The sequence below is a fragment of the Ranitomeya variabilis genome, chromosome 3, assembly GCF_051348905.1.
Source record: "Ranitomeya variabilis isolate aRanVar5 chromosome 3, aRanVar5.hap1, whole genome shotgun sequence".
NCBI classification, from domain to species: Eukaryota; Metazoa; Chordata; class Amphibia; order Anura; family Dendrobatidae; genus Ranitomeya; species Ranitomeya variabilis.
The window spans coordinates 353,407,035-353,419,621 of record NC_135234.1 but is presented as its reverse complement, the minus strand read 5'-3'; positions in this window follow the sequence as shown (position 1 = coordinate 353,419,621).

The window sequence follows — 12,587 nt, the reverse complement described above, 5'->3', positions numbered from 1 at the left end:
TTATGTTTATTGTAATTGTGATCACATCCTCTTCAGCAATACATTGCTTTTAATATAAATATTCGGGCAACTTCCCTTTACTCAAGGATCCCTCTTGGCAAAACAACATTGTTAAACAGGTTGATGTAACAAATTGGAAGTCCTTTGTGGTTAACATGTTGTAACCAGAAGAATAATTCTGTTTTCCAGGTAGAACCTGTTTAGAAAGGATATATAAATAGCAGATTACACTTTGACAATGATGCAATGCTCTCCACCATGTAGTCCTAATTTCAATCATTGGACAGTCAATTAAAACAATCAAAACAGAGAAAAGAGAACAGAAACGCTCTTTACATAGACTGATCTAAGCTTTCGTGATTCCACTTATTGCTAACAAAATCAATAACAGATACAAAGCACAGAGAAATGCCCTTGAAATTACAATTTGGCAAGAGCAGATGTGCAGCTAATAAGAAGCATAGGACATACAATGAGACAGAGAGACTTTTCGACATAGGAATGACCTACAAATTCCAGTTTCTTCCGTCTCGACACTTTAGTGCAACAGGAGAGCAATAAAAAGCTAGGATGCTATACATTTACTGAATTTGTTATGCTCACTGTAGTGATCTATTTGTATCATACCAATCATGTACAGTCAAGTATGATTCATATGGTGTTTCTTTAGCAAAATTAAAATGTTCCTTCAGAATTTGGCTGATGTTTGGCCTCTGATTTGGACAAAACAGACCATCATGTAGCTTGGGTTTTATGTGTGACTTTGCTGTTTTACCAGAAAATAAATCTTCACCAAGCCACAGTTCTCATCCTGGATTTCACTCTATTTACATACAGTAATTTATTTTAACTTTTACTTTTACAAGCCTGCAAGGACCTGCTGCATAGAAGAATCCACACTTTATACTGCCAGAACTGCAATGTACACATTTTATAGTTGGGAGAGTATCTTTGTGGTGAAATACAGTGACAATTGGATTTTGTGTCATAGTATGGCATGGACAACACCCATCCAAAAAAAAAAAAAAAAAATAGAAAAAATAAAAAATAGGGCCATCACACCTTTAGTATTGAATTAATGTATAGGTGCACATATATCTATCTGGCCAATAAACAAGAATATACACACACGCTGTGTCAGCATTAGAGATAGGCAAACCCGAACAGTAAAGTTCTGTGTTCGTACTGAACACCTACTGTTCAGGCATGGACCCCGAACCTGGACTTCACCAGAAAGTCCATTTTACTGTTTAGGTGTTTCTCACATTGTCACGTACATAACAGTGGCAAACATTGCCTCTGGTCAGCAGGAAAAATTATTACTGCCTGTCATACAGCTGCGGTTCCCACTCTGTCAAATAACAGCATGATACCGCAGCTGTGATCGACTGTAAAAAGTTTACCTCCAGTCACTGGCATCTGCTGATAGGACTACCACTCACATCAGCCTAAGCCTGCTGCCGCTAATGACAACAAGACAAGGTGGCAGCTGATGGGAGTATTCATCAGCCAGCGTAGGTTTCCATCTGGCGGTGACAAGTGGAGTTCATATTTGTTGGGTTGATGTCACCTTTGAATTGTCTGGTGACTTCAAGCCCACGGCTTAGTAATGGAGAAGCACTTATCCACTACTAATCCGATTTATTGTAAATAAACACACAGCCAGCATAAAATCTTTTATGTGAAATTAAAACAGCACACTTTTCCTATTTTTTATTTAAAATTTAGTATAATGCACTCAATATAATGCAGCCCCATACTAGCATAATACACCCCCATAGTGGTATAAAGTACCATCATAGGGGTATAATGTATCCCCATAGGGGTATAATGCACCCCATAGTGCGGCTTTACAAAAAAGTAAAAAAGTTTCTCCTTACCTGGCCGAGATCCAGCGATGATATATCTGAGGCACGGACCTTCGTTCTGGCATATGACAGCAATGTCATAGTCTGGCGACATGCTCACTGATGTCAGTTGCTGGCATATGATTGTCTGGCAGCTGTTAACTATTGCTGTGTGGGAAAAATCTTCCTCACGGCAACAAATTTGAACTGCCCATGCATCTAAGCGTGCACGAGCAGCTACTGAGCTGGCAGAATTCTGCTGCAGGGGCCTGCTGAGCAGAGAAGATGGGGCCCACTGCGGGCTCCCTCTGCTCATCGGGCCCCATATGCCAGTAAGGGCAGTAGTGCCCTCATGGCGGCCCTGTCTGCACATGCCCTTAATGTTTTACACTCAATTTCTGGCATCAAAAATTTCAATTTTTTTTTGTCCAACCCTTGATTGCAATAAAAGGTGCAACTCATCTAACTTTTTTTGCTGGATCTTCAAATTTTGCAGAATGTTTGGCATTGAGTTAGGATTGACGGGGAAAGTGGCAGTCCGACAGATGTGCTAGAGTTTACTTCAGAAAGTGATGTAAATTATAGCAGAAATCTACACCAGTCCATAATAATAATCTTTATTTTTTATATAGCGCTAACATATTCCGCAGCACTTTACAGTTTGCACACATTATCGCTGTCCCCGATGGGGCGCACAATCTAAATTCCCTATCAGTATGTCTTTGGAATGTGGGAGGAAACCGGATTAGCCAGAGGAAACCCACACAAACATGGGGAGAACATACAAACTCCTTGCAGATGTTCTCCTTGGTGGGATTTGAACCCAGGACTCCAGCACTGCAATGCTAACCACTGAGTCACCATGCTGCCCCATAGCTTAGATTTCATATTCTAGGGCACTCATCAAGAAATTTTACCAAGCTACTCACTACAAAATAGTTAGAAATTCTTTTCAGTGGTCTATGAGATGCAATGATGGTATATGGCTTTTTTGTAGCAGAAATCTATGCTAAATGCAAGATGAATTAAAACACATGTACAACAGGGCACCTTTTAAATTAAAAAAAGAACTATTCTAAATTTGTGTGTCAGCATTTTCTTGTATAACGTGGTATGATATATAAGTTCAGTATGAGATGTCTGACATATCCTTTTTTAAGACCTTTCACTATCGTCTTTATTAATGGAGCGCTCGATTCTGTTTCATGTTCGCTTGTCAGAAGAAGTAATCCTTCTTTTAGCTGTTCATAAAAAACATTTCATCTTGTGGCAATACATATAAGACATTATATAATTCTTGATGTTGTTTTAGCAAATTGTCACTGATACCACGGAGAGTTTAATAGCACCGTGCAGGCATATGGATGGGATTAGTTTAAGCTTTAGACTATCCATTCCATGTAATGAAACTATATTTTGATAATATAAAAAGGATGGCAACTAAACCTAGCAAGAACCCAGCCAAATGGATAAAAGGGATTTAAAAACAAGTGAAAACATAATGTGAGTCCTTTTGACATCCACCAGCCCTGGCTGTTATAAGCACTTTATTAGAATAACTGGGTTTGATTACAGGGAAAAAAAAAACTTAAATGCAAAAATATGCTTTAGAAAAATCTGCCTCAAACCACTTGAGAGTGCATAATAGTCATACAATGGAAATTTACTCTATTGCATAAAAGCAACAAATGTTTCTTTCAGAAGGACCTGGAAATTGCCATACTTTGTATGTTATATCATCCATCGTGGACAAATGACGCACTTACCGTAAGTAATGAATTCTTTTATTCCTTTCAAGAAAATATGTTTATTACTTTTTTACTAAAATTACAATAATTAAATGAGCTCTTAAATGTATAAAAGTCCCCAGTATATTCTACTCCATGGGCTATTTTTGTCTGTTATAAATCCTATTCAGTCATTTCTTGGTTAAATATTTTACTCTGATACAAAAATGACAGCTAGTTTGTTTGTTATAACGGAACCCAAAAGGTCTTTAACTTTCTGAGCCCTGAACGGCAAATATACCATATGAAGCTCACAATACCAGTAGAGGTGCTACCCATGGTTTTGAAAGACTTGACGGGAAGAAAAGTTCAGCCGACGGGAACAAAAGTTCAGCCAATGGAAAAAATTACAGAGCCTTGATGGACCTTTAACACCATTGGGATCTCTCGTCCAATGGATCCCCCACACTATTGTGGCTTCCATTATGAACTTTGAATCGCATAGGTGAAAACAAAAGTGAACTCCTAAAAGGATAGCAAAATTGAAATACCCCTTGACCCTTGCGCCATTTGCTGCAAATTTATGGTGCTGATACTGGGTAGTTAATGGCACACATGATAAATGCACAGCAGGCTCAAGAGCTTAGCTTGTGCCATTTATAGTGATTGCAAGCTGTGTATTAAAATTGACGCTGCTGCATTGGTTGATATCAGGGAGAATTTGGATCTTGGCTGTTTAACCTCTCAAATGCCACACTTAACAAGATCGTAGAGTACTGATGAGTTCTTAAGTAAGCAAGAAGTCTATTAAAAACCTTCATTTTCCTCATCTTTGTAGTTTTATTAGACCTCTGTGAGACCTAAAAAATTGTAAAAAGTAGAGTAAAATATTGACAAATTAAAAAAATGAATAAAAAAAAAATCACAATATTTATCTATTTTGTGATTAAGAGAACAAGGATTAATAATTAGATTACATTCATATATTCATGTTAGCTCATGTTCGCACATTCAGTATGCAGTAGTGAACATGACTTTTGTATTACGTCCCAAGAGAAATGTAATGATTTTTTCTCAGATTGCATCCAAGTTGCATCCTAATTTTTTCCATTTTTTTTCTCATACTTAATTTTTCACTGAAGCAGGTAGACTTTATTAACCTTTCTTATCCATTGGCTCTTAACAATACAGATCTGGCAAAAATTAAGAGACCACCACATCAAAACCCTGTCATGGGCAGCCCAATCTCCAGACCTTAACCCCATTGAAAACCTCTGGAATGTAATCAAGAGGATGATGGCTAGTCACAAGCCAACAAACAATGAAGAACTGCTTACGTTTTTGCACCAGGAGCAGTGTGAAAGACTGGTGGAAAGCATGCCAAGATGCATTAAAGCTATGATTAAAAATCATGGTTATTCCACAAAATATTGATTTCTGAACTTTTCCTGAGTTAAAACATTAGTATTGTTGTTTCTAAATGATTATGAACTTGTTTACTTTGCATTATTTGAGGTCTGAAAGCACTTTAAAAAAAAAAAAAATTGACCATTTCTCCTTTTCAGAAAAAAAATACAAAATTTATTGCTTGGAAATTTGGAGACATCTTGTCAGAAGTTTATAGAATAAATGAACAATTTACATTTTACTCAAAAATATACCTATAAAGAGAAAAATCAGACAAGCTGAACATTTTGCAGTGGTCTCTTAATTTTTGCCAGAGCCGTATATCAGTTATGCATCAGTCTAACAATTTTCATTCAGAAACTCATACAATTTTAATCTGTATTGTCATACATGTATCATCTCTGTGTCCATATTTCATATCAGTGTGACATCAATGTGCCATCCATATTTATACTTCTATATTCTAAGATGTGCATTATCAGAGTAATTAATTTAGGACCCTTCATTAACATATTTCAACAAAACAGCAAATAGCCGACAGCACAACAGACAGGTAGATGAAAGTCCTAATTCCACTGGACCCCCATGGAGAATGTACCGTATATACTCGAGTATAAGCCGAGATTTTCAGCCCAAATTTTTGGGCTGAAAGTGCCCCCTCGGCTTATACTCGAGTCATGGTCGGCGGGTGAGGGGGAGAGGGCGCTGAGGCATACTTACCTGCTTCCGGGGCTCCTGGCGCTCCCCCTGCCCATCCCACGGTCTCCGGGTGCCGCAGCTCTTCCCCTGTTCAGCGGTCACATGGGACCGCTCATTAGAGAAATGAATAGGCTGCTCCACCTCCCATAGGGGCGGAGCCGCATAATTCATTTCTCTAATCAGCGGTGCCGGTGACCGCTGACAGAGGAAGAGGCTGCGGCACCAAAGACCAGCTGTCCGGGGGAAGGAGCGGGACGCCGGGAGCAGGTAAGTATTACATATTTACCTTCCCTCGTTCCACCCGCCGGGTGCCGCTCAGTCTTCGCGTCCTCTTGCTCTGACTGTTCAGGTCAGAGGGCGCGATGACGCATATAGTGTGCACGCCGCCCTCTGCCTGATCAGTCAGTGCGGAGAGACGCCGGGATGGGACGCTGAGGAGCTGCAAGCAAGAGAGGTGAGTATGTGTTTTTGTTTTTTTTATTGCAGCAGCAGCAATGGCACAGATTTATGTGGAGCATCTATGGGGCAACGGTGCAGAGCACTATATATAAGGCACAGCTTTATGTGGAGCATCTATGGGGCCATAATCAAAGGTCAAAGGTGCAGAGCATTATATATGGCACAGCTATCTATGGGGCCATAATCAAAGGTGCAGGGCATTATATATGGCACAGCTATCTATGGGGCCATAATCAAAGGTGCAGAGCATTGTATATGGCACAGCTTTCTATGGAGCATTTATGGGGCCATAATGAACGGTGCAGAGCATTATATATGGCTCAGCTTTATGTGGAGCATCTATGGGGCCATAATGAACGGTGCAGAGCATTATATGTGGCACAGCTTTATGTGGAGTATCTATGGGGCCATAATGAACGGTGCAGAGCATTATATATGGCACAGCTTTATGTGGAGCATCTATGGGACCATTATGAACGGTGCAGAGCATTGTATATGGCACAGCTTTCTATGGAGCATCTATGGGGCCATAATGAACTGTGCAGAGCATTATATATGGCACAGCTTTATGTGGAGCGTCTATGGGGCTATACTGAACGGTGCAGAGCATTATATATGGCACAGCTTTATGTGGAGCATCTATGGGGCCATAATGAACGGTATGGAGCATCTATTTTTAATTTTGAAATTCACCGGTAGCTGCTGCATTTTCCACCCTAGGCTTATACTCGAGTCAATAAGTTTTCCCAGTTTTTTGTGGCAAAATTAGGGGGGTCGGCTTATACTCGGGTCGGCTTATACTTGAGTATATACGGTATATACCGAAAAAGCAATGAAGGACAGCATCCAATCCAGGTGAAATGTTAAAAAAAAAGGATTTCTTTATTTGCCAAAATGCAACGTTTCAACCACAAGGGTCTTTTTCAAGCATTGCTTGAAAAAGACCCTTGTGGTTGAAACGTTGCATTTTGGCAAATAAAGAAATCCTTTTTTTTGAACATTTCACCTGGATTGGATGCTGTCCTTCATTGCTTTTTCGGTATCTTCATTAACATATATCCCAACAAAAAATAAGTAAAGTGTGCTAGACACTTCAATTTCATAAATTTACCAAATTAATAGCAGATAAATACTGACAACAAAAGAAGAGATTCTAGCAAATATGAAAATGCCAAATATTTTTATTAACAAAAATATATAAAATCAATACATTCATTTAAGAGACAGAGTGGGGAACACCTCCATTAGAGAAGCATTGCTTCAAAGGTGCATTTACTATTTAGCATTTGCTCTGTTCTAGTTTTTTATACTGCTTGTGATTAGTGATGAGCGAGCATGCTCACCACTACTTGGTACTCGCCCGAGCATCTCACTGCTCTAAATGCTCGGAGCTCGCTGAGTATTTCCAGGGCTGCTCGGCGGGAGCTCAGGTTCCCTCCCTGCATGTTTAGCGATCTTTAGAGAGCCAATGATCATGCAGGGATTGTCTGCCACGCACTGTAATGCTGCAGCCATGTTGGTTGTGGCATACAGTGATAGGCTGTCCACACAGCATCATCAGGTCTATATCAGACCTGGCACCACATGCTCATCACACTGTAACTGTACTCCGGAATCAGGCAGTGTAGGGAGAGGTGCTGCTGACCTAGGGAGATATTTGCTTGTTTCTTAGTTAGTGTAGTTATACCACAATATATTATACACATATCCATCTCAACTAACAGTCCTTCTGAGGACTAATCCAGCTGCAGAGATATCAGTGCTAGGCAGGCAAGCAATGTATGTGGCGGACTGCAGTGCATATAGCAAGAGGGTCCATTCCAGTTCTGTCTGCTGCTGCGGCTTTTACAGATATTTCTAGACATAGCCTCAGGTATCAGTGGCCAGGAATATTTTTTGGCATCTTAATCCTGATTATTTGCTTAGAAAGCAATCCACAGAACACCATTTTTCTGCTCCATTCTGATCCATCTATTTAAAACTGTGGTTTGTCCGTCACACGGATCACATATAAGTGCAATCAAAATTCTGCCATTTCTGGCCTCCATTTAAATTGTGTTGCAGTGTGTTAGCGAAGTCATTGACACCAGTTTGCTGTTAAAAATAGTTACCTACAAGCCAGCTATTTAAAACTGTGGCTTGTCTGTCACACGGATCACATATAAGTGCGCTCAAAATTCTGACATTTCTGGCCTCCATTTAAATTTTGTTGCTAATTAAAACTGTCATTCCATTCAGATCACATAAAGTTCACTCCAAATTTAGCCATTTGTATTGAACATGGAAAATATTGTCCTCCATTTAAAATGGGCCATCCATGTAGCAAGGGATAGAGAAGTGGGCGTGATGGTGCATGCAGAGGCTGAGGCCGTGGGCAAGCTGAAATTGTGCCACAACAACTCCCAAATCTTCGTGCCCGACCTCCCTGTCTCAATTAGTAGGGTACCGCAGCACACCACTATTGAACCCAGAGCAGTGTCAAAAGGTTGTTGGTTGGATACTGGATAATGCTTTCAGTCACTTTTCTTCCACCACCTCCACCCTGTCTTCCCTGTTAAGTCTTAGTAGCCGTCAGTCTGCACCACATATTCCTCACCCTGATCCTCCTTCCTACCACCATGCCGAGGGCCCGGAGACAACTGATTCCACAATTGGACACTTCGAAGAGCTGTTTACTTTTCCATTTATAGATTCAAGCCTCTCCCCCAGTCCACTTGAAGCGGGGCAAGAGGAGATCACATGTAGCGATGCCCAAATATTTGAGCATCCACGGTCACATGAAGGCGACGGTACGAAAGTGTCACAAGAGGTGGACGATGATGAGACACAACTGCGAGAAAGTCAGGAGGTGGACTGTGGTGTGGAAGTGGAAGATGAGGTGGTGGATGATATAGTAATTGACCCAACCTGGCAGGAGGACATGCAGAGCGAGAACAGCAGCACACGGGGAGGGAGGCATAGCACCCTATCAGGCAGGAAGAAGCAGTGTGGTTGCCACAGACAGAAGGCAGGCAACCATTCCCCATAACACTAACAAGATGGAAGTTGCCAGTCCAACTGTTCGGTCTTTCTGAGTCTCCTTGTTTTTTAAAGACTCTGCCGATAACCCCAAAAAGGCTATTTGCACCACCTGCCAGGCTAGCATCAGCAGGGGTAGCAAAACTAGCAGCCTGACCACCACCAGCATTATCAGTCACATGGCAGCAAAGCACCGACTTGGAGGGCCGAACCCAAGGGTCCAGGAAGAGTGTCTGCAGGTGACACCACTGCTTCTCTTGCTGTTGTGCATGCAAGCCAATCCCCTGTTCATGGTGCATGCAATGATACCTCCTGCCATACACCTGTCATTGCACACACTCAAAAAGCACCATCATGAAGCACATCCATGTCTTTGTTCCAGCGCAGCATTCAATTGTCCATACCCCTGTTATTGGAACGCAAGCTGTTGTGAATTCCGTTCTCGAACTCCCTCCTGTGGTCATGAATGGTACTTCGGTGAGTTCTGTCCGTGGACTCCCTCTGGTGGCTGTGAGTTGAGCTGCTGGTTCTAAGATTCCTTCTCCAGCTGCCCTCGTTTGGGGCTAGGCTGATTCTCTATTTAACTCCACTCAGATCGTTACTCCATGCCAGCTGTCAATGTTCTAGTACTGGTTCAGATCTCTCCTGGATCTTTCTGAGGACCTGTCTACTCCAGCACAAGCTAAGTTCCTGCTTGTTCATTTGTTACATATGGTTTTTCTTGCTAAGTTCTAGTCCAGCTTGCTATCATGAAACTACCTGGCTAGCTGGAAGCTCTGGGGGTGCAGAGTGGCACCACCGCATCGTGAGTCGGTGCGGGGGTATTTTTTGCACACTCTGCGTGGTTTTTGTAGCTTTTTGTGTTGACCCCAAATATCCCTTTTCTATCCTCAATCTGTTTAGTTAGACTGGCCTCTCTTTGCTAAAACCTATTTCATCCTGTGTTTGTGATTTCCTCTTATCTCACAGTCAATACTTGTGGGGGGGCTGCTTTTACCTTTGGGGAAATTTCTCTGAGGCAAGTAAGGCTTTGTTTCCTTTCTTTAGGGGTAGTTAGCTCTTAGGCTGTGAAGAGGCGTCTAGGCAGTGTCAGGCACGCTCCACGGCTGTTTCTAGTTGTGTTGATAGGAGTAGGGTTTGCGGTCAGCAGAGTTCCCATTTCCCCAGAGCTCGTCCTGATTCCGTGTTTAACTATCAGGTCATTCCTGGTGCACCTAACCACCAGGTCCATAACAGTACAGCTGGCCCACAAAGTGTTAATGCATCTCAATAGAGGGAAAAGAGAAGTTCTGAGACCATTTTTTTTTCTCTGCAGTGTGTTTTGCCTTTCTTTTCCCCTTAAACTCTGGGTGGTTCAGAACTTAGGTGTGGATATGGACATTCAAGGTTTGTCCTCTAGTGTAGATCAACTCGCTGCAAGGGTACAAAACATTCAAGATTATGTAGTTCAGAATCCTATGTTGGAGCCTAGAATTCCAATTCCTGATTTGTTTTCTGGGGATAGATCTAAATTTCAGAATTTCAAAAACAATTGTAAACTGTTTCTTGCTCTGAAACCCCGCTCTTCTGGTGACCCTATTCAGAAAGTAAGAATCATTATTTCTTTGTTGCGTGGCGACCCTCAAGACTGGGCATTCGCCCTGGCGCCAGGAGATCCTGCATTGCGTAATGTAGATGCATTTTTTCTGGCGCTGGGTTTGCTTTATGATTAACTGAATTCTGTGGATTAGGCAGAGAAAATTTTGCTGGCTTTGTGTCAGGGTCAGGATGAAGCGGAGGTATATTGCCAGAAGTTCAGAAAGTGGTCTGTGCTTACTCAGTGGAATGAGTGTGCCCTGGCAGCAATTTTCAGAAAGGGTCTTTCTGAAGCCCTTAAGGATGTTATGGTGGGGTTCCCCACGCCTGCTGGTCTGAATGAATCAATGTCCTTGGCCATACAGATCGATCGGCGCTTACGTGAGCGCAAAACTGTGCACCATTTGGCGGTATCCTCTGAGCAGAGGCCTGAGCGTATGCAATGTGATAGGACTTTGACCAGAGCTGAACGGCAAGAACATAGACGTCAGAAGGGGCTGTGTTTTTACTGTGGTGACTCCACTCATGCTATCTCTGATTGTCCTAAGCGCACTAAGCGGTTCGCTAGGTCCGTCACCATTGGTACTGTACAGCCTAAATTTCTTCTGTCCGTTACTCTGATTTGCTCTTTGTCATCCTATTCTGATATGGTATTTGTGGATTCAGGCGCTGCCCTGAATTTGATGGACTTGGAGTTTGCCAGGCGCTGTGGTTTTTTCTTGGAGCCCTTGCAGCATCCCATTCCTTTGAGGGGAATTGATGCTACGCCTTTGGCCAAGAATAAGCCTCAGTACTGGACCCAGTTGACTATGTGCATGGCTCCTGCGCATCAGGAGGATATTCGCTTTTTGGTGTTGCATAATCTACATGATGTGATCGTGTTGGGTTTGCCATGGCTGCAGGTCCATAATCCAGTATTGGATTGGAAATCAATGTCGGTGTCCAGTTGGGGGTGTCAAGGGGTGCATGGGGATGTTTCATTATTGTCAATTTCTTCCTCCACTCCTTCTGAAGTCCCTGAGTTTTTGTCGGATTGCCGGGATGTATTTAATGAGCCCAAGTCTAGTACCCTACCTCCTCATAGAGATTGTGATTGTGCTATTAATTTGATTCCTGGTAGCAAGTTCTATAAGGGACGACTTTTCAATTTGTCTGTGCCAGAACACGCCGCTATGCGGAGTTATATACAGGAGTCCTTGGAGAAAGGGCATATTCGCCCGTCGTCATCACCATTGGGAGCAGGGTTCTTTTTTGTGGCCAAGAAGGATGGTTCTCTGAGACCTTGTATAGATTACCGCCTTCTTAATAAAATCACGGTCAAATTTCAGTACCCATTGCCTCTACTGTCTGATTTATTTGCTCGGATTAAGGGGGCTAGTTGGTTCACCAAGATAGACCTTCGAGGGGCGTATAATCTCGTGCGTATTAAACAGGGCGATGAATGGAAAACAGCATTTAATACGCCCGAGGGCCATTTTGAGTACCTGGTGATGCCATTCGGCCTTTCTAATGCTCCCTCTGTGTTTCAGTCCTTTATGCATGACATCTTCCGAAAGTATCTGGATAGATTCATGATCGTATATTTGGATGATATTTTGGTCTTTTCGGATGATTGGGAGTCCCATGTGAAGCAGGTCAGAATGGTGTTCCAGGTCCTTCGTGCTAATTCCTTGTTTGTAAAGGGATCTAAGTGTCTCTTTGGAGTTCAGAAGGTTTCCTTTTTGGGCTTCAATTTTTTCCCTTCTTCTATCGAGATGAATCCTGTTAAAGTCCAAGCTATTTTTGATTGGACTCGGCCTACATCTGTGAAGAGCCTTCAGAAATTTCTGGGCTTTGCCAATTTTTACCGTCGCTT